Source organism: Hippopotamus amphibius, chromosome 2 (genome assembly GCF_030028045.1).
Source record: "Hippopotamus amphibius kiboko isolate mHipAmp2 chromosome 2, mHipAmp2.hap2, whole genome shotgun sequence".
Classification (NCBI taxonomy): Eukaryota; Metazoa; Chordata; class Mammalia; order Artiodactyla; family Hippopotamidae; genus Hippopotamus; species Hippopotamus amphibius.
In genome coordinates, this window is record NC_080187.1 from 199,248,686 (window position 1) to 199,268,564 (window position 19,879).

At 42.5% G+C, this 19,879-nt stretch overlaps 1 protein-coding gene across 3 annotated transcripts in view; it reads left to right on the forward strand.

Annotated features, from left to right (window-relative positions):
* Positions 1–14,365: 14,365 nt before the first annotated feature.
* The window catches only part of CGNL1 (cingulin like 1), a 157,258-nt gene continuing 151,744 nt past the window's right edge, over positions 14,366–19,879 (forward strand). For 2 of the 3 annotated variants that reach the window (XM_057723616.1, XM_057723618.1), the window contains exons 1-2: positions 14,387–14,415; positions 16,155–16,260. The gene's annotated coding sequence lies outside the window, so the exon portion shown is untranslated. Of the gene's footprint in view, positions 14,416–16,154; positions 16,261–19,879 lie in introns of all 3 variants that reach the window. The other variant, XM_057723617.1, reaches the window with a different exon arrangement.

Consider the following 19,879-nt stretch of genomic DNA (forward strand, 5'->3'; position numbering starts at 1 on the left):
GCACTTGTTGACCATTTTTATGTCTTCTTTCGAAAAATGTCTATTAAGGTCCTCTGCACATTTTTTAATCAAATTGTCTGCTTTTTGTAATTGAGTTGTATGAGTTTTCAATATATTTTGGATATTAACCCCTTATCTGATATACGGTTTACAAATATTTTCTCTCATTCTGTAGGTTGCCTTTTCATTTTGTTGGTAGTTTCTTTTACTGCTTAGAAGCTTTTTAGTTTGATGTAGTCCCCCTTATTGATTTTTGCCTTTGTTACTTGTGATTTTATTGTCATATCCAAAAAAATCATTGCTAAAACCCACGTTAAGGACATTTTCCCCTGTGTTTTGTTCTAGGAGTTTCACAGCTTCAGGTCTTACTTTTAAGTCTTTAATCTATTGAATTAATTTTTGCGAGTGGTGGAGGGTAGGGGTTCAATTTCATTTTTCTGTGTGTGATTATCTAGTTTTCCTAACACCATTTGTTGAAGAGACTGTCCTTTTCCTGTTGAGTATCCTTGGTTCCCTTGTCAAATATTAGTTGTTGTATATTTGAGAGTTTACTTCTGAGCCCACAGTTCTGTTCCATTGGTCTATGTATTTGTTTTCATGCTACTGTTTTGATTAATATAGCTTTGTAAAATAATATGAAATCAGGAAGTGTGGCGCCTCCAGGTTTGTTCTTTCTTGGAATTGCTATTCAGGGTCTTTTAGTGGTTAGTGGTTCCATACTAACTGTAGGATTGATTTTGCTATTTCTGTGAAAAAAAAATGCCATTGAAATTTCATAGAGATTGCATTGAATCTACATATGGCTTTGGGAAGTATGGACATTTTAATATTAATTCTTCTGATCCATGAACAAGGGATATCTTTCCATTTGCATATGTCTTCTTTAATTTCTTTCTTCAAAGTCTTATAGTTTTCAGGAAAAAGATCTTTCACCTCCTTGGTTAAAATTATTCTTAAGCATGTTATTCTTTTTGATGCTATTATGAATGGATTTTCTTTATTTCTTTTTCAGATATTTCATTATTACTGTATAGAAACACAACTGATTTCTCTGTGTTAATTTTGTATCCTGAAACTTTACTGAATTTTATGATTAATTCTCTTTTTGTGTGTGGGTTCTTTAGGATTTTCTATATATAAGTTCATATCATCTGTAAGCAGAGAAAATTTTACTTCTTTCTTCCCAATATGGATGTTTTTTATTTCTTTTTCTTGCCTAATTGCTCTCACTAGGACTTCCAGTACTATGTTGAATAAGAGTGGTGAGAGTGGATACCCTGTCTTGTTCCTAATATTAGCGGAAAGCTTTCAACCTTCTAATTTTGAGTATGATGTTAGCTGTAGGTTTTTCACATAAGAACTTTATTATGTTGAGGTATGTTCCTTCTATGCACAGTTTGTTGAGAGTTTTTATCATGAAACAATGTTGTATTTTGTCAAATGTTTCTTCTGTGTCTATTGAGATGATTGTAAGATTTGTCTTTCATTCTATTAAGGTGGTGTATCACATTTATTGATTTGCGAATGTCAAACCATCTTTGAATCCTAGGGATAAATTCCACTTGATAATGGTGTATGATACTTTTAATGTGTTGAATATGGTTTGATATTACTTTGAGAGTTTCTGAATCCATATTCATCAGAAATATTGGTCTGTGTTTACTTTTCTGTAGTGTCCTTATCTGGCTTTTGTATCAGGATAATGTTGGCCTTGTAAAATGAGTTTGGGAATGTTCCCTCCTCTTTAATTTTTTGGAAGAGTTTAAGAAGGATTGGTGTTAATTCTTCTTTAAATGTTTGGTAGAATTCAGCAATGAAACCATCTGGTCCTGGGCTATTCTTTGTTGAGAAGGCTTTGATTACTGATTCAGTCTCTTTACTCATTATTGGTCTCTTCAGATTTTCTGTTTCTCTATGATTTAGTCTTGGTAAGTTGTATGTTTCAAGAAGTTTAACCATTTCTTCTAGGTTGTCTGATTTGATGGCATGTAATTATTCATACTACTCTCATGTGATCCTTTGTATTTCTGTGGTATCAATTATAATATCTCCTCTTTAATTTCTGATTTTTAAAATTTGTCTTCTCTCTTTTTTTTCTTAGTCTAGCTAAAGTTTTGTCAATTTTGTTTATCTTTTAAAAAACCAGTCCTTAGTTTGTTGATTTTTGTTGTGGTTGTTTTTCTGATTTCTTTTTCATTTATTTGTGCTCTGGTCTTTGTTATTTCTTTCCTTCTGCTAACTTTGAGGTGCCTTTGTTGTTCTTTTCTAATTTCTTGAGGTGTAAAGCTATGTAGTTTATTAAAGATCTTTTTTTCCTTAATGTAAGCATTTATTGCTATATACGTCCCTCTTGGAACTGCTTTTGTTGTATCTCATAAGTTTTGGTATGTTGTGTTTCCATTTTTTGTTTGTTTCAAGATATTTTTTGATCTTCCTTTTGAGTTCTTCTTTGACCCATTGGTTATTCAGTAGTGTGTTGTTCAGTTTCTACATATTTGTGAAATTTCCAGTTTTCCTCCTATTATTCATTTCTACTTTTATACCATTGTGGACAGAAAAGATACTTGGTATGATTTAAATCTTAAATTTGCTAAGACTTGTTTTGTGACCTAACATATGGTCTGCCCTGGAGAATATTCCATGTGTGCTTGAGAAGAATGTGTATTCTGCTGCTATTAGACGGAATGCTCTGTTTATGTCTGTTATGTTCATTTGGTCTAAAGTATAGCTCAAGTTCGAAATTTCCTAATTGGTTTTCTGTCTTGATGATCTATCTATTTTTGAAAGGGGGTTATTGAAATTCTCTACTATTATTTTATTATTGTCTATTTCTCCTGTCAGATCTGTTAATATTTGCTTAATATATTTAGATGCTCTGATGTTGGGTGCATATGTATTTATGATTGTTATGTCTTCTTCATGAATTGATCACTTTATCATTATATAATGATCTTTACCTATTCATCCTTCCCCTCTCCTCAAGCTCCCGGAAAACTGCTGATCTTTTAATTATCTCCATAGTTTTGTCTTTTGCACAGTGCCAATTATTGAAATCACAGTAATTAGCCATTTCAGACTGGCTTCTTTCACCTAGTAATATGCATCTAAGTTTCCTCTATGTCTTTTCATGGATTGAAATCTGCATATAGATCCTAAAGCTATTTTATTAGATTTATATATAGGCACTTTTTTTTTCAGGGTAGGAAGTGCTAGTATAAATGGTATTTTGCTTTTAATTTCAAATTCCAGTTGTTCATTGATGGTTTATAGGGAAAAAATTAACTTTTGTATACTAATCTTGTATTCTATGACTTTGCTATAACTGCTTATTTCCAGGAGTTTTGTTTGTTGATTCTTTGGGGTTATCGACATAGACAACATGTCATTTGTGAACAAAGTCCATTGTTTTCCCTTCTTAATCTGTGTGTCTTTTATTTCTTTTTCTTGTCTTATTGCTCTACTAGAACTTCCAGTAGAGTGTTGAATAAGATTAATGAGAGTTGACATTTTAGCCTTTTTCCTGATCTTAGGAAGAAAGCATCCAATTTCTCACCATTAAGTATGGTGACATTAGTTGTAGATTTTAATAGATGTTCTTTATCAAGTTGAGGAAATTTTACTCTATTTCTAGTTTGCTGAGAGTTTTTACTTATGAATGGATGTTGGAGAAAAAAATGCTTTTTTTCTAAATCACATGGCAAGGTTACATGATTTTTTTCTTTAGCTTGTTGATATGATAGGTTAGATTTATTTTTTTAATTTTTAATTTTATATTGGAGTATAGTTGATTAACAATATTGTGTTAGTTTCATGTGTACAGCAAAGTGATTCAGTTATACATATACATATATCCATTTTTTTCAGATTCTTTTCCCATATAGGTTATTACAGAATATTGAGTAGAGTTCCCTGTGCTATGTATTAGGTCCTTGTTAGAGATCTATTTTATGTATAGTAGTATGTATATGTTAGTCCCAAATTCCTAATTTATCCCTCCCCCACTTTCCCCTTTGGTAACCATAAATTTGTTTTTGAAATCTGTGAGCCTGTTTCTATTTTGTAAATGAGTTCATCTGTATCATTTTTTTAAGCTTCCATAGACAGGTAATATCATATAACATTTGTCTTTCTCTGTCTGACTTACTTCACTTAGTATGATAATCTCTAGGTCCATTCATGTTGCTGCAAATGACATTATTTCATTCTTTTTTTACGGCTGAGTAATGTATCCTTGTCCTGCTGTGGGCAAGAGGTATATTTCTGGTTACAAATCTAAGCAAGATATTTTATTCTATATTCTTGAGCAGAGAGCATGGTGTCCAGCCCTGACTTCACACCCAGGGCTCTCAGTTCCATCTGCCGCCACCCTCAGTAAGGTGGTAATGGCACTGAAGCCTTGGTTCTTTTTTTTTTTTTTTTTTTGAGTATGTAGCATTTTATTTTATTTTATTTTTCTCATTTTATTTATTTTTTTTGAGGTACATGAAGCATTGGTTCTTAGCACATACCTGACCTTGGCCCCCCATGAGTTCCCAGTAGCAGCCCCTATAGCTACAGGTTTCCATCCCATTTGGGGGTTTTGTCTTTCATTTATTTCTGTGTTTGTGGTAGAAGGGAATGTTTCAGTCTGTACTCACTCAGCCATCTTGACCTGGAAGATCTGAGTTACCTTTTTTCTTTTTTAATAAATTTATGTTATTGGCCATGTTGGGTCTTTTTTTTTTGCTGTGTGCGGGCTTTCTTTAGTTGCGGTGAGTGGGGGCTACTCTTCGTTGTGGTGTGTGGGCTCCTCATTGCCGTGGCTTCTCATTGCGGAGCATGGGCTCTAGACAAGTGGGCTTCAGTAGTTGCAGCACAGGGGCTCAATAGTTGTGGCTCACGGGCTCTAAAGCGCAGGCTCAATAGTTGTGGCGCACGGGCTTAGTTGCTCCGCGGCATGTGGGATCTTCCTGGAGCAGGGATTGAACCTGTGTCCCCTGCATTGGCAGGTGGATTCTTAACCACTGTGCCACCTAGGAAGCCCCTGAGTTACTTTTATAATAGAAAAGAACATGCATTCTAAAATAAACATTATGTATAAGAGAGCTGGCTCTGTAGACATATGGTATATCATAGAGATTAAGCACACAGGCTCTGGAGTCCCTCAGACTGGTTTGGAATCTTAGCCCTGCCACTTGCTAGCTGTGAAATCTTGGACGAATTATATAATCGGTGCATTCTACTTGGCTCTTTGCACAATGGGTATAACAATATTGTCTGGGTTATTGTCAGTGCCTGGCACATAGAAGCTCCTCTCCTTCCACTTCCCAGGTCTTTACCTATTGAAACAGACATCAGAATCAGGTAGCGGAGATGGAACTGGCATTTTTATTACTGGTGGAGTTGTTGGAGGAATATTAGGTAATGATATCTTTCCTAAAAATCATGCCTCATGCCATCATTAATCCCACTTCAACAAATTGTGTTATAATATCCAAGTCTATGTAAAGAGTTTATTATGTATCTTAATACTGCTTTGTTGATGCCCCTTCAATAGTTCAATTGCATAGCAAAAAATTTAAAAATATGTTAGTAAGTTTCGGAGAGTTCATAAGATGAGTTTGCTGTTTGTGTGTGTGGATTTTTTTCTTTTGACTGTGCATGCTTTGAATGGCAGGGACCAGCTATAAGACTGGAGGAAAGCATGACTACGTGGGCCTTGAACAAGATGCTAAATGTTATAAGTGACTCTGCAATTCCTTTTCTTAGCATAAACTAGTTTGTAATATTTTATAAAATAAGACTCAGATTTCCCACATTTCTCAGGTGCTTTCACTAACTTATGAAGTCTTAAACATGCACTGATGCTCCTATTTTATATTTCCATCAGTGAGATACAAATAACCAGAAAACTATTTTTTAGTAAATATAATCTCCTCTCTTCCTTTTTCATGCACTCACACACACACAATCAAAACCACAAATGCAATGTTTTTGTTTTTTTCCCCCTGCAATCTGGACACAGGGACTCTTTATTATTTGTTGTAAATTGTGATAAAATCTATAAAACATAAAATTTATATATACACTGTTTTTGTGCACATTTCAGTGGCATCAACTACATTTACGTTGCTGTGCAACTATCACCACCACCCATCTGTAGAAAAATTTCGCCAAAACGCAATGTTTTGAAAAGTATCAATTTCATTAAATACCTTTCCTTCAAATTGTAACAGCTGAAGAAAGAAATATAGACTCAGCAATACTGGCACTCTCCCTACTACATTTCAGAAGCAATAAAGGATCCTTTTTTGAAAAATCTCTTCCCATTTTATTATTCCTTGCAAGTCCATAGCAATGTTGCTTTCTGAAAACAAAATTTAAAACAGAAAACAAATGCTTTGTCCCCAAAGTTTATAACAAGGTAACTATTTTATAGCCCTCCAAGCTAGTTAAAACTACATCCTTCCTGTTGTGATCTATCTTTTGGACAGATATGTAATTAAGATAGATGGTGTGTGATCCTAAGAGTTCCCTTACCAGAGAATGTTCTGGCCAAATTCTGTTTGTTACATTATACTATTCTTTTACATGTTCCTTAGCGTCATACTGAGCAGTCTACAAAATATCACATGTAGGTCACTTTCTTTCCTAAAATGTTTTCAACCTTTATGATATCCATTAAGGAAGTTATAATTCTAAGTTGTCTGAATTTTAGTGCTGACTGGATAGATCTTTTTCTGGTATTAAGTGTGAGCATGAAAGCAATGAAACAATTTGTGAGTCATCTTTCATTTCTATATTTTCTAAGAATCTTGTAATCCTAGGAAAATATGCAGGACATCTTACTAGACTGTGGTATCCTGAGCTCCCTCCTTCTTCTTGGGGCTTTAAGAATATTTTAGACTATTTTACAGTGGGAATGGAACACCCAGGACCAAGAGAAGGAGAGTGTGCAAAATCTCTGCCACGAGTGGGGATCCCCCTCCTGGGTGGTTACCAGGCAAAAGGCTGACTGCAGAGGAAAGGAAGCTTCACCATCACCTAAGGGGCAGCTGTCGAGTCTGGAAGCAGGCTGGCGTGGAGGCTCCCTCAAGTTCCCCACAGTGGCCCGTACATCCATTTTTCTCTTATTTCCGTTTGGATGGTTTCTTCACCCCACTCCCTCTTGGTCTTCCTCCCCCACTAGTCTAGAATAGTATTTTCTAGTTTCCCAGAGCAAATCTCACACATAAGCCGCACATTTCCCCAACGTTTGATCTAGACCCAGAGACCTCCCAGTCCGGAGACCTTTGAAAACTCTGACTCTGAGATTCCTTTCTTTTCTGCCTTTACCCTGTCTCACCCCACCCTGAAGGCAATGGGCAAACAGGGGCCTGGAAAGGAGAGGTAGAGCTTTGGAGAGCGGAAAGGAGGGAGGGGTTCATATTTCAAAAACACTGTCCCACTGTGATGTAAACTGGATTTTCACTAATAGAAAGAAAATACGGTGAAGTTCTCTGCTTGGAAAATTGATCTGTAAAACAGTGGTCCATCTCCAGCCTCAAAGGGTAATCTCTTTAAAAAAAAAAAAACAATGGAGAATTTGCTGTTGAGAATCTTAAGGTCTTATGAGGAAAATATTATTAGAGCCAGGATTACAATCCTGTCTGCACATTGGAATCACCTGGGAGATTTTTTTTTTTAGATGCCGTAAATAGGGTGCCTTGACCCACCCCTGGAGATTTCAATCTAATTGGCCTGGGGGAGAGCTCCACAGCAAAGTTCTTTTTTGAAGTTCCCCAGGTATTCAGTGTAGGACAGAAACCCTCAGGATATATGTAGGGCTGCCACAGTGTCTGGGGCCACGACAATTTCAGGGCCCCACAAAAATGTTTCATTTCTTTTAAAGTTAGAAGAAAAAGTGAACTTTCAAGTGGAAGAAAATGTGTTACTATATAATATTACAATATTTTTCTTTATACCAATGCCTTCATACAATACAATTATATCTATATAATTATATATACAATTATATAATACAATTTATATACATACAATTTGTATATATAATTATATATACAATTTACATATAATTATATATGTGCACTATATGTATACACACACACACACACACAAGTGCCCATGAAAGTCGTAATCCAACCATGTATTAAAAGGACCAGCATGAGGGTACATCTTTGAATATCCCTAAATATAGCTGTTCAGTTCACATTAAGATAGCCACTGAAATACATCAGTGATGTCTGCAACTTTGTATTGGCAATAACGACGCCTGAATTTACCTTTGTCATGCCCTGTCCTCTACAGTTGGTTCAGGGGGTCTCCATCCTGTTTCAGCCAGCTACCTGTACATTTTCCTGTGTTGCCAGTGACAGCCTAAAAGGCATCCTTGAGTGTCTCATCTTCCTTCCAATCATCCAGTACCTTTCTGATGTTTGATTCGGAGCCACTGACCAGGTGCCTGGGGTCAGAACAGATTGGAGATCTCAGAGAAAAAAGAAACGTTGGCCCTGAGCCAGAGGCCGGGGAGACTCTGACCCCCACCAATGTAGGGCTGTCTGCCCAGGCTATGCAGGCATCTCACGCCCCAGCTCAGCTCCTGCCCGGCCCCTCCTGGGCAGCTTCCTCAGGCTGAGTGAGTGACACACACTTTGCTTCCCCCTTGCCCTCTTTCCAAACCCATATTCATATTTTAAAAGCCATCTTCATCGTGTTGGCACAGACTCTGGAATTCTCATGGCGAGGGGAAGGCCTATGGATATCAATCTCTGTGCCCTTGAATTTCATGGAAGGGATTGGGGCACAGAGGGAAGAGGTGAGTGCTGGGCTCAGCTGCCACAGGGTGGGGCTCAGAGGAGGCCAATACCTATGAGAGCTGCGTGTGAAGCTGAAGCAGAGAGTGTCAGAGAAAACGTCCCATCAGAACTCGTTGTGGCTGCCCTGGGTGCTGGGGTTCCCCTGGCTTCCAGCAGGGAGCTGGAGAGGAAAAAGCCAACTCTGGTCTGAAAGGAGAGGAGGATGGGGCTTGGGATGAATCATCCCCTAGAGGCTTTCCAGTCTGAAGTCGTGATTCGTCAGCAAAGCTGCAGTCCTGACAGACCCAGGAGCAGTGGAGACTGCTCCTCCACTTAGTAATTAAGAATTTGATCTTGGGCAAGTTGTGTGGCTTTTCTGAGCCTCAACTCCTCCATCTCTAAAATGGGGATGAGAACATCCACCAGGTTGCTCTGACATTTAAACGTTACATGTAAAATTCGTCAAATTGCTCAAGAAATCCAAGTTCCTGCTATAATCATGGTCACCTTGATCACAGGACTGTGGACCAAGGGAATCACCAGTCTGTGGCCCTCAACCTGCTCTTGAGTTGACCAACTCATAAGCCCTAAGGTAACTCCTCACAAATAAATTCTAGGAAAATAAATCGTATCTAATTCTGCAAGACAAATTAAATTCTAGTTTTCATTATTTCAAGGCCGAGCCACTAAATGGTCCCAGCTGGCTACTTTTGCTTTAGACATATCCAAGAAAAATGTGTTCTGGAAGGAGAAATTTCTTGTTAGAAGGCGTTGGCCATCATAAATGAACAAAAATGCAGCATTTAAAAATGTTTGATCTGGTGTTTTAGGTCTCATTTGTTGCCCATTTGGTCTGAAAATGCGGTCTTCAAGATGGCTTAGGTTATCTATGACCAAATAACTCAGCCCCCAAAAATGGTTAATTAATTTGCTACAGGAAAAACATGGCCCACAGAGTCAAAAAATTTTTAAAAAACGTTTAGAGGTTTTTTTTTTTGTTTAGCCTTGGAATTTGAGCTATCCTGACTTTGGCCAAAGCACAATGGAAAAGGGAAAATCTTTAAATCCTGGAGTTCTTTTAACATAGCCAGGGACACTTTCAGGGTAATATCTAACAAATGTGTATTCATTGAATTAGTATCAGTTGGTAGTTTGGGGATGACTGAGGAGACAGGGGTTGTAAACTTGTCCTATTTCTTGAAACGTCCTCCCTCTGCTGACTGGCTGAGCTTTGACATTCCTACATTAAAAAATTTTTTTTACTTTGTATTGGAGTATAGTTGATTTACAAGGTTGTCTTAGTTTCAGGTGTACAGCAGAGTGACTCAGTTATATAGATACATGTATCTATTCTTTTCCCATTTAGGTTATTATCGTATCGAGCAGAGTTCCTTGTGCTATACTGTAGGTCCTTGTTGGCTATTTATTTTAAATAGAGCAGCGTGTACATTGACATTCCTACTCTTGTTCTTCTGCCTCCAGGCAGACCGGCGAGGCTTCTAGAAAGCCCAGCCCTGCTTGGCTCCAACTGATTCACAAAATGTATACAAAACACTTTGGTGATGCTGAATCCTCCCAAAGTGGCTATTTATGCTCTCTTGAGTTTTTAATTTTTATTTGGGTTGTACTGAGCAGCCTGTGAGATTTTAGTTCCCTGACTAGGGATTGAACAACCTGGGCCCTCGGCAGTGAGAGTGTGGAGTTTTAACTACTGGACCACCAGGGGTTTCCCGTGATTTTTAAAAAATTTATTGTGCAAGTTGAAGCACCTGTGGGAAAAATCTGTGGTCTTTTTAGAGCAAATCTGGGAAGGGCTGCAGGGAGTCAAAACTCAAGCCTTTCATGATTTTTAAAAATTTTTTTTTTATTGACATTAAGAAACTTCACTCTTGTTTCAGCATTTCCACCTATATGACAGGGATGTCCTACCTTTAGAATGAATAAAAAAATAAAGAGATGGTGTCTTAATTTCCCTGTCTCTACAGAATGAGAATGTGTTCATAGCACCTCGTTACTTTACTCCATACTATATACAAACATATTTGTTTTTCCAAAGGCTACTTAGGACCTTAAATAGTAATTAGGCTCCACCTCTTTCCTGTGGGGTATGTGAATATCCTCTCCCTTTACAAACCTTGGGATCCAGGCCGCAGGGAGATTAGGTTACTAGTTCAAGGCCAAGGGCAAGTCTTTATTAGAATTCAGATGGGCTGGGCCATTCCCTTTTCTGGCCACAGGACATTAGCTCAGAACTTGTTCTCAGGAGCATTTCTTGATAGCTATGCGCGTGTGCACTGGCTAGCATGTGTTCACTCATTCATCCAACGTTTACTGAACAGCTGCTATGTGCTGGTGGCTAGATCCGCCAAGATCTCACCCTCTCCCTGCAGTTGAGGAATTCACGGTGTGGGAGGGCTGAATTACAGATAAGTAGGTGCTGTGATGAAACACTCTGCAAGGTAAAAGCGGAGGACAGAGGAGGAAGGACTTGAATTAAACCTTTAAGGATTAGAGCAAGAGGGAAGGCATTCTAGATGAAGGAGCCTTAAGAGCAGATCTTGAGTGTGGGGGTTGAGTGGCCCGGGCGTGGCCCCCAAGTTGACTTTTCCGGCAGTGTGGCCCAGAGCATGTGGGGCTTTCCATACCTCGCCCAGGGGTTAGTTTTTTTTTTTTTCCCTGTAGACAGAAGGAAGACCTGCCCAAGGGACTCAAGAACTTAAAACAGAAATTTAATGGAATTGTTTGGTGTGTTAAGTCCCTTACCCTAGCACCTGTGTGAGTAGACATTTTGAAAAGTGAATGGATGAAGATGGAGATTCTTAACGTTATGTGGGAAGCATGAGTGGCCTAAAAATGAGATTGGGCACCCAAGGATCTCGCCCCTCTGCTCTGGCTCGGAGCCAGGCCTTGTTGGAAAGGGTTGCTGGGTCTCACTGGGTAGCAGAGAACTGTTGTGGTGCCCAGAGGAACTTGCTGGACGTCTGATTGCCAGGGTTCTGGGGGAAGCTGTTCAAGGGCAGGAGGAGTCTTGCCGGAGTCGGCTCCACTGTGAATGGTGGGATGGATGGCGTGGGGGATAGCTTTGGGAGGCGCTGCCGGCTGCCGTGTGCTGGAGGAGACGGGTGCTGGAGGAGCACTGTGCCAGTCAGGTGGTGGGCGAGCCCAAGCTGCCAGGACAGTTCCATGCAAACCCAGTGTCACTTGGCGCTGACGGCGTCTCACGTCAAGGGAGCATCTTTGCCGAGGGAGCCCTCTCAGGATGGGAGCCAAGGTGGCGCGTGTAGTCCCCAGGGGCAGTCCTGGCTGGAGACTTGGAAAAATAACTTCACCCCCCACCTTCAGATTGTCAATTCTGGGGGTGCATTCAGAGTGCTTCTTGAGGTGCCCATTGCACGCAGCCCCAGTCTCATCAACATGCCCTAACAGTGGCTTCCTCCTCCCCCTCTGTTTCACTCTTCCTGCTTCCTCATTCCCACTTCCAGGGATCCCCTCCTGAATACACTACCTGCCTCCAGGCCCTACTTTCAGGCCAACCCAAACCAAGGCAGCCTCTTCCAAGGGCTCCAACCAAGAGACCTCATTCCAGGTGCCCTCCCCAACCCCATCTTTCTTCCCAGCGTAGCTTCTCCACTTCGACCAAACACACCACTTGACTACCTTCCTCTGCTTTGCTCACGTCCTCCTGCTTCCTGTCTTGTGTGTCTGAGCACATCTTCCATGAATGCCCTTCCACTCTCTCTGTTTCCCACATGCACTGCATTCTCACAGGGTGACCCACAGGAAGCTCCGTGATGCTGCTTCCCTTCAACGGCCCTTCCTGTGCTCTGCTTCCCTCCTGGTATGTCATTTACACCACAGCGTTTCTCTGAATGTGTCCCCACCATGCTTCCCACGTACACAGAATCTGGTGGAGAAAAGAGGTGATCTTTCTCTACTCTTCCTCGCAAATATTTCTCTTCGGGCGAGTTGCTGCAATTAACAACAACAAAAATCTCTTTCTACAGGCTCAATAACAACATCCAAAGGAACAATAAAAATAAAGGAAGGATGTGTTTTAAAATGTCAAAAGCTTACCCTGCAGGGAGCGGTTCATTTTCGGTTGAGGTTGAAGGGGCTTGAGCTGCATCTTGACAGCAGCAGCCTCAAAAGCAATTTCTCTAGGAAACTGATATCTACTCTGCTTCTTTCCTTGCCCCTCAATGGCTCCCCTTATTTTTATTACCAGAAAATTATCTGCCTGGAAGTGGGGGTCAGGGGGAACCTCCATACTATTTTCCATAGTGGCTGCACCAATTTACATTCCTACAATCCTCACCAACACTTTTTATCTCTTATCCTTTTGATAATAGCCATTCTGAACAGGTGCGAGGAGATAGCTGGTGGTTTTGATTTGCATTTCCCTGACGATTGGTGATGTTGAGCACCCTTTTACGTACCTGTTGACCATCTGTGCATCCTCTTTGGAATAATATCTATTCAGATCCTCTGCTCATTTTAAAATCAGACTGTTTGTATTTTTGCTATTGCGTTGTATGAGTCCCTTATATATTTTGGATATTAATTCCTTGTCAGATATGATTTGCAAATGTTTTCTCGCATTCACTATTACTTTTTAAGTCTTTATATTGTCATTTTAAGTTATTGAATTTTCAGGTGTCTATTTCATTCTATATGTCAACAAACATTTCTTTATTAAGCACAGGTTGTGTGATATTGCATATCTGTTTTCTTAGGTAATCTTCACAGTCTGGTGGGGTGGGTATCCTCCTCCCATTTCACAGGTGAGAAAACGTTTTTTGCTCAAACTCCCACAGCTGGTCAACGGCATTCTGCAGTTTCCCCTGGGACGGGTCTCAACTAGCTATCTGACTTCTAATCCCAGTCCTACTACCATCAGCTGTGTGACCTTGAGCCTCTCACTTCCCTGCCTCCCTCACGGGGATGGACATTTATTATTGGCGACCTCTCCACCAGTATGTCTAGACTTAGTAGGTGCTCAATAAATACTTGTAGATTTGATTGTGGTAGGAGGAAAGTTATACCTTAAAGTTTCTGGCCAGGTGGGGAGAAAAAGGCTGCCTGGAAGGGTAGGAGAAAACTGGGCCAAGGGGCCGTGGGGAAGGGACAGAAGGGAAGTCGGGAGTGCGGAAACAGGCAAGGAAGGCTCCCAGGAGACGGGGAATTTGGAGAGGCAGAGGCGCGGAGGTGAAAAGTACCCGGGCCGGCGGAGGGGAGGTGGGAGGACATTCCGATCTGGGAAGGGTGAGGACAAAGCGTAGCTGGAGAGGAGTGGGAGGCCTGATGGGGTAGGGTGGGGAAGAGGTGCTGGCGGAGGGGCGGGCGCGTCCCGGCCGAGCCAAGTAGGGGCGGTGTCGGGGTGCGGGGAGACGTGTCCCGAGGGCCGGGGCGGCGCTAGGGAACGCCGAGCGGCTGGAGCGGGCGGGCCGGCCCGGGAAGGGGCGTGCGGGCTCGGGGCTCCCCGACCCGGGCGGCCCCGGCCCCTCCTCCCCGAGGGCGGGGCGGGGCGGGGCGGGGCGGGGCGGGGCCCGGGCTCTCCCGGCCTCTTGGCGGCGCCGCGGCCCCTGCGCTCGGGCGGGACTCTGCTGGCTGCGGCAGGAGCAGGACCCGGCAGGCGGCGGCGGTAAGTGAGCCGGGAGCGGGAGCGGGCGCGGGGACCCGGACCGGGGGGCCGAGGTGTGGTCGTGGGCGGCGGGACCCGGAGCGGCTCAGGTCCGCCGTCCGAGCCCCGCGCCGTGCAGCGCCCGCCGGTCCTGGGGCTGGAAGGTGCGCCCGTGGCTCCCCGCCCGCGCGCCCTGCCGGGGAGACGTGCAGGGCAGATGGTCGGGGTCCCGGGGCCCGCGTCGGGGCCGGGGGGCGAGGGAGGGGCTCCGGAACCGCCGTGTAGGGGAGAGGGACTGGCAGCCTTAGCCCGCCTGCCTCGACCCTCGGGCTCCAGTGACAGCTGCGAGTGAGCCAGGGTTCCCCCCGGACCCAGTCGAGCACCTCAGTCCCTGTCCGACCCTGTTTTACTTTATTTCTGGGCGTTCTGGTCCCGACCATCCTTTGAAAAGAAAGGGCGGGTGGGCGTCCCTCTCTCCTTGGTTTTCCGGTCCAGGCAGGTCGTCCTGAAAGCCCCCGCCTCACGTACAGCACATATCCTGGCTTTCCAAGAGACTTTGCCGAGTTGCATCACGGTTTGGCCTCTACACAGGTGCTTGGCTGTCATGTTGGAGTTAGTTACACAGGATTTTTAAAAACTTTGTATATTTACTGTGTATACCCCTTCACCCCAAGGCTGGGGTGCCTTTCCAGCGCTGCTCGCAACGCGCTATTCAGAACACTTTGGGAATTCTTTTGGGTATTGGTTCTCAAACTTGGCTGCACATCTAGAGTGTTAAAAAAACGTCTGATGCCTAGGTCCCACCTCTAGACATCCCGATTCAGCTGGTCTGGGGCGCAGCCTAAACAATAGAATTTAAAAAGCCAGGTGATTCTAATGTGCCTTGGGGCGTGCTTTTTGCTTTCCACAGCCCCTTTCTGAACTACTCATAGGAGATCACCTCAGCTAGTCTTGATTCTTAATCCACCTCTCCACCTGAAGAGCCTGTGGGCTGGTGCGTTCCAGCTTTAAACTGCAGATGGTGCCTTTTCCCGGAGTTCCCTTTGCTTTTACCTCTGTTTACAGAAAATATTGCTAGTGCACTTTCTGCCAAGGAGGTGGGAGTGTAGGGAATTAAAGTTATGAAGTCCTTGCAAGGGTCAAGGTTATACTAGAGGGTTGTCCTATTCAGGGAAACTAAGTGATAGTTTGACTTGTCCTATTTGGAAGGGATTTCAGATTAAAAGGAGGAAAAATAATTTAGGAATCCATCAGCTTTTGGAGATCCTTTGGCACAGATAATGATTCTGCGTAAATGTGGGGAAATTTTTTAAGAACATAAGCTGACAAGATAATTATTTTGTAGTTGATATGGTGTTAATATGTGTTAAGCTTCATCGTGTAGATTGGGTTTTTTCCTGATGTGTGATTAAGCCCAGCAGATGTAACTAACACAGTGTCTATTTCTTGTTGATAGAATAATATCTGAGTTAGGGAATTGGTGCCTACAGTAGCATGACATATCTGAGGTGAGACCTTTGTTACTTGTCAAATGATCTTAATAAATGATAGGGAAATAGGACTAAGGAAAAATTGAATATATGTATACATCGACTGAACTTGATTATGTGTTTTATTAAAGTGTTTTCAGTGTCCTTGTTATTGTGACAGTCTCCTGGGATCATGGTTAATTTACTGTGGTACCTAAGTATGATGTTTGTATTAGGTTCCCACCTGTATGCTACCCGGCCACAAACCAGTGGATTTTATTTTTTTCTTAGGCGCTGGCCCTCTATATTACATTTTTATTAGGAGTGGTGTGACATCCTTTTATGAGAATGCCCTCCAGAGCTGGAGGAAAGTTTGTGTTCATTTCTAGCTCCTAAGGTGAGTCGAAAGAACATTCATTTTGAAAAACACAGAATTGTACAGTTTTGCCCCAGTTGGTTTTCCTTTTTCCCACCTTCCACTACTGTACCCTCTTCCTGTCGCTGTGTGCAGTTGCTGGAAGTGGGGCTGCCGTGGCAGCCAGCTTAATTGTCTTGGCTTGAGAATGGAGGTTATGTGGAGTGCATGGTCTCACAGGGTGGCCTCTGACCCGAATCCTCAACCTTTGGGGGAGGAAGACCATATGGAAAGTGTTTTCCTACTGTTGAGTTTTTTTGTTTTTTTGGACCAGGCCAACAAAATGAAGCCATGTTATTGACTGGTTTGTTAACTTGCTAATCTTGTCTCCATTTGATTTGAGGATGTTGTTGAACTCTTAATGTCTGAAAAGTTGCACCTGAACAGCAAGAGTTAAACTGTGAATATCATGGTACATTCTGGAAAAAAAAGAAAGAAAAAGTATATGGACCTAAACAGATTTATTTAAACATTTCTCCCTTTGGAGTAGCAGCTCTAATATTCTAAAGTGATTAGAAGAAAGTAAGTGAAGAAGAGAGTAAGAGGCTTCTTTATTTAGAGAAAGGGTATGCAGCATTTGGAAGAGTGATCTTTGATTTGTGTTAACATTAGACTGCCCTATTGGCTTCTCTCTCTCTTTTTCCCTTCAAGTAGGGACAGTTAATTTGCTTGTACCCATGGGGTAGGGGGTTGTTAAAGAATTTAATGGCCTCCTTAACTCCCTCCCTCCTCACCTCCCCCTGCAACCCATTTATCTAAGAGATGCCATTGACCCTTTTAAAAAACACAACTTATTTTGTGCTTTTCCTTTCTTTTCCTCCTCTGATCCTGGCACGAAAGGGCAGTGAAATCGCTGAGAGGTTGGCATCAGAGGAGAAAAACAAAGTTCAAGGGGAATTGAAAATTGGGTAATTTTCCCTGAATGACTAAGTGCTTACTTTATTCTGTCACATTGCTGTTATCAGTAAACAAGTTATGCCATGAAAACCCTGAAAGTGGAAAGGAAAAAAAGGGGGGATTTGATGAGAAGAGCACCAGGGTTGACTGGCTTTCACGCAGGCGAAGCTTGTTGGAGTTTTCAGTCATACGCCCCAGTCCAACCCCCCTTTTCTTTCTTCTTCAAGCACTGTCCTCCGTCCCCCAAACAAGTATCCCGGGGAGAGAGAGTGCTTTGTCTTAAATTTATACCAGATTTTTTTGTTGTTTCTTTATTCACTCATTTAACAAATTCAATTCTTATAAAGCCCCCACTCCTACCAAAGCTCTCTATCGTTCACTGATTTTTATGGTAAACAGGGTACAGTCCTGACTTATGGAGCTTGAAATCTGGTGGAGATGTAAACGGGGCGGGGGGGGCGGGTTATGGTAAGTTGGGAACTCTTAGACTCACCATGAGCATGAAGAACTGTGGGGGGAGCCGGGTATCACCTGGCTCGCCTCACCTTGGTGTATAGATAACCTTCTCAATTCATTGGCACAGCAGCCACAAGAAAAGCTTTTCTTAGGTTTAAATTATTTTATTAAGTCTCTGCGTCAAGTTTTAAATAACTGATTTCAGATGCTTTTCTGATGGACCAGAGGGAAGGGTTTATACACAGATCATGCCCAGGGGGAGTGAGGAAAGAGGAGGCAGGATTCTGGCAGGTGCGATTTGCTTTCGGGAGTACTTCGGGCAAGCAGGGCAGGGATCTGACCCGGGGCTGGGAAGCTGGTGGAGAATGTGGCCGGATCCATGCTTGGCATGTTGGTAACTGACAACATAAGCTTAGTGAGTAGAGGCTACTCCCCCAGCGCAACAGAGCAGGGAGGAGGATACCACAGCTGTTGTACTTTGAGAGCAGGTGGTTTGGTTCTTGTCTATGGCTCCAGCCAGTGTATGGACGTTAGCTCTTTATTGTACTGTTGTCCCTTTAGCTCAGGTTTCCTTGGTCAGACAGGAAACTGGACTTCACACTGCTTTTCCTTGGGAAAGTGGTTTTCAAACAGCTGACCCACAGGACTAATAACCCCAGGGTTGTAAGAATAGTTACATTTGTGGACTGTTCCCCTTTCATGTGCCAGGTAGCAAGCTGGGCAGTTGTCCTCCGTTGCTCTAAAACCTGTATGTTCCTGAGGGGCAGGTGGCAGCGGCCTCATTTTACAGATGAGGAAACTGAGGCCTAAAGAGATCCTGGGCAGCTCAGGCACTCGGGAGAAGGAGCAGAGCTGAGGTTCGAGAGTGCTCGGGTCTGCCTGCATTCAAAGCTGAGGCCTTTTCCCTGCTCCTTCTGTCTCTAAAGCAGAACTGATTGAGAAATTATGTTTTCTGTGCCTTGTTTCTCTAACACCACAGTTCCATTAGATCTGAATTGATTTACTGTTTTCCTCCATGAGACGATGCGTAATATTAGACTCAAGATCACTGCAGGGTTGTCATCCCAAGGGAAATTTTACGAAGTCCTTTTTTTTCTGGCTTTTTAAATGGAGAGGATAGATTAGGCTGTTGAGAAAAGCTCTGAGTACATCCCAAATCCTAGGTGAGAGAGACGTTATCTCTACATTTCTTCAAGTTCTGCAGACCTCTGAATTTCTGGAGGTAATTGGTTGTTGGGTAAGAGTAAAATCAAAATTCAGTGTCGAACATTCTGGAGCAAAACGAAGCCGTGCACGTTCAGTTCCTATTTATGTGGTACTAGCAACAAAACCAAAACTTTGCTGCATTGTAATTACCCCAGGCTCTTAAAATGACAGGTGAGAAGGGTTTCGAGGCAAGCGCGGAGCTATAATTAGGAAAGGTGAGTGGAAAACAGGGTTACCGCATGTGTGTCCATTAGTACAATGGGCTCTAGCTCTATATTTCACCCTAAGAAGCATCAGCTCGGCGGAGGGTCGTCATGGAGTTAGTGTTTGGGATTAGAGCACAGGGCATTTGTCATGAACCTGGGACATTTCAGGCAGCCTGCCTGCGGCCTCTGGCCTTATGAGGCGGGGTTTATCCCCTGCTGTCCAATCATAGGGCTTTCTGCTTGCCTTCGGTAGAGTAGGTAATGGCTCAGGCTGTTACTTTGTAGTTTTCTTAAGTCTATAAAGCCCCTTTAGTGTTAATAATCCTACACTCTTGTTTGGGATTGAGGCAAGATGATCAAGATTTTCTAGTTTTGACCTCAGTAATTCTCTAGTTTTACCTCTGCCTCCCCTCGCTATCTAGCCCTTATATTTACTGCATTTGAAACAGGCACTCTGTTTTCCCTTGCAAATTGGAGTCCCGGGAAGAGGACCCCCTGCAGCTAAGACTCCTCCCAGGGATCCTGCGATGTCAGTGCTGTTGGTCCCGTTTTCCAGGCGAGGGACCTGGGGAGGTCTGGAGTTTGGGGGTTCCAGTTCAGAGTTTGAGACGCTGTAACTGCTGCCCTCTTTCGATTTTATTTCAGAGGAAAAAGAAATGGCCCAGTTTTCGAAGTCGTAAAGAGGTTCTGGTATATCCTATGAACTAATCCATATCCTTGAGCTTTATTGTAGCTGTATTGCAGATAGCTTTTTGTTTAAAAAAAAATTTGCTTCTCCACCGTTTTTGCCTATGAGATTTTTATCCTCCTTATTGAAAACAGTGACTTGAGAGTTA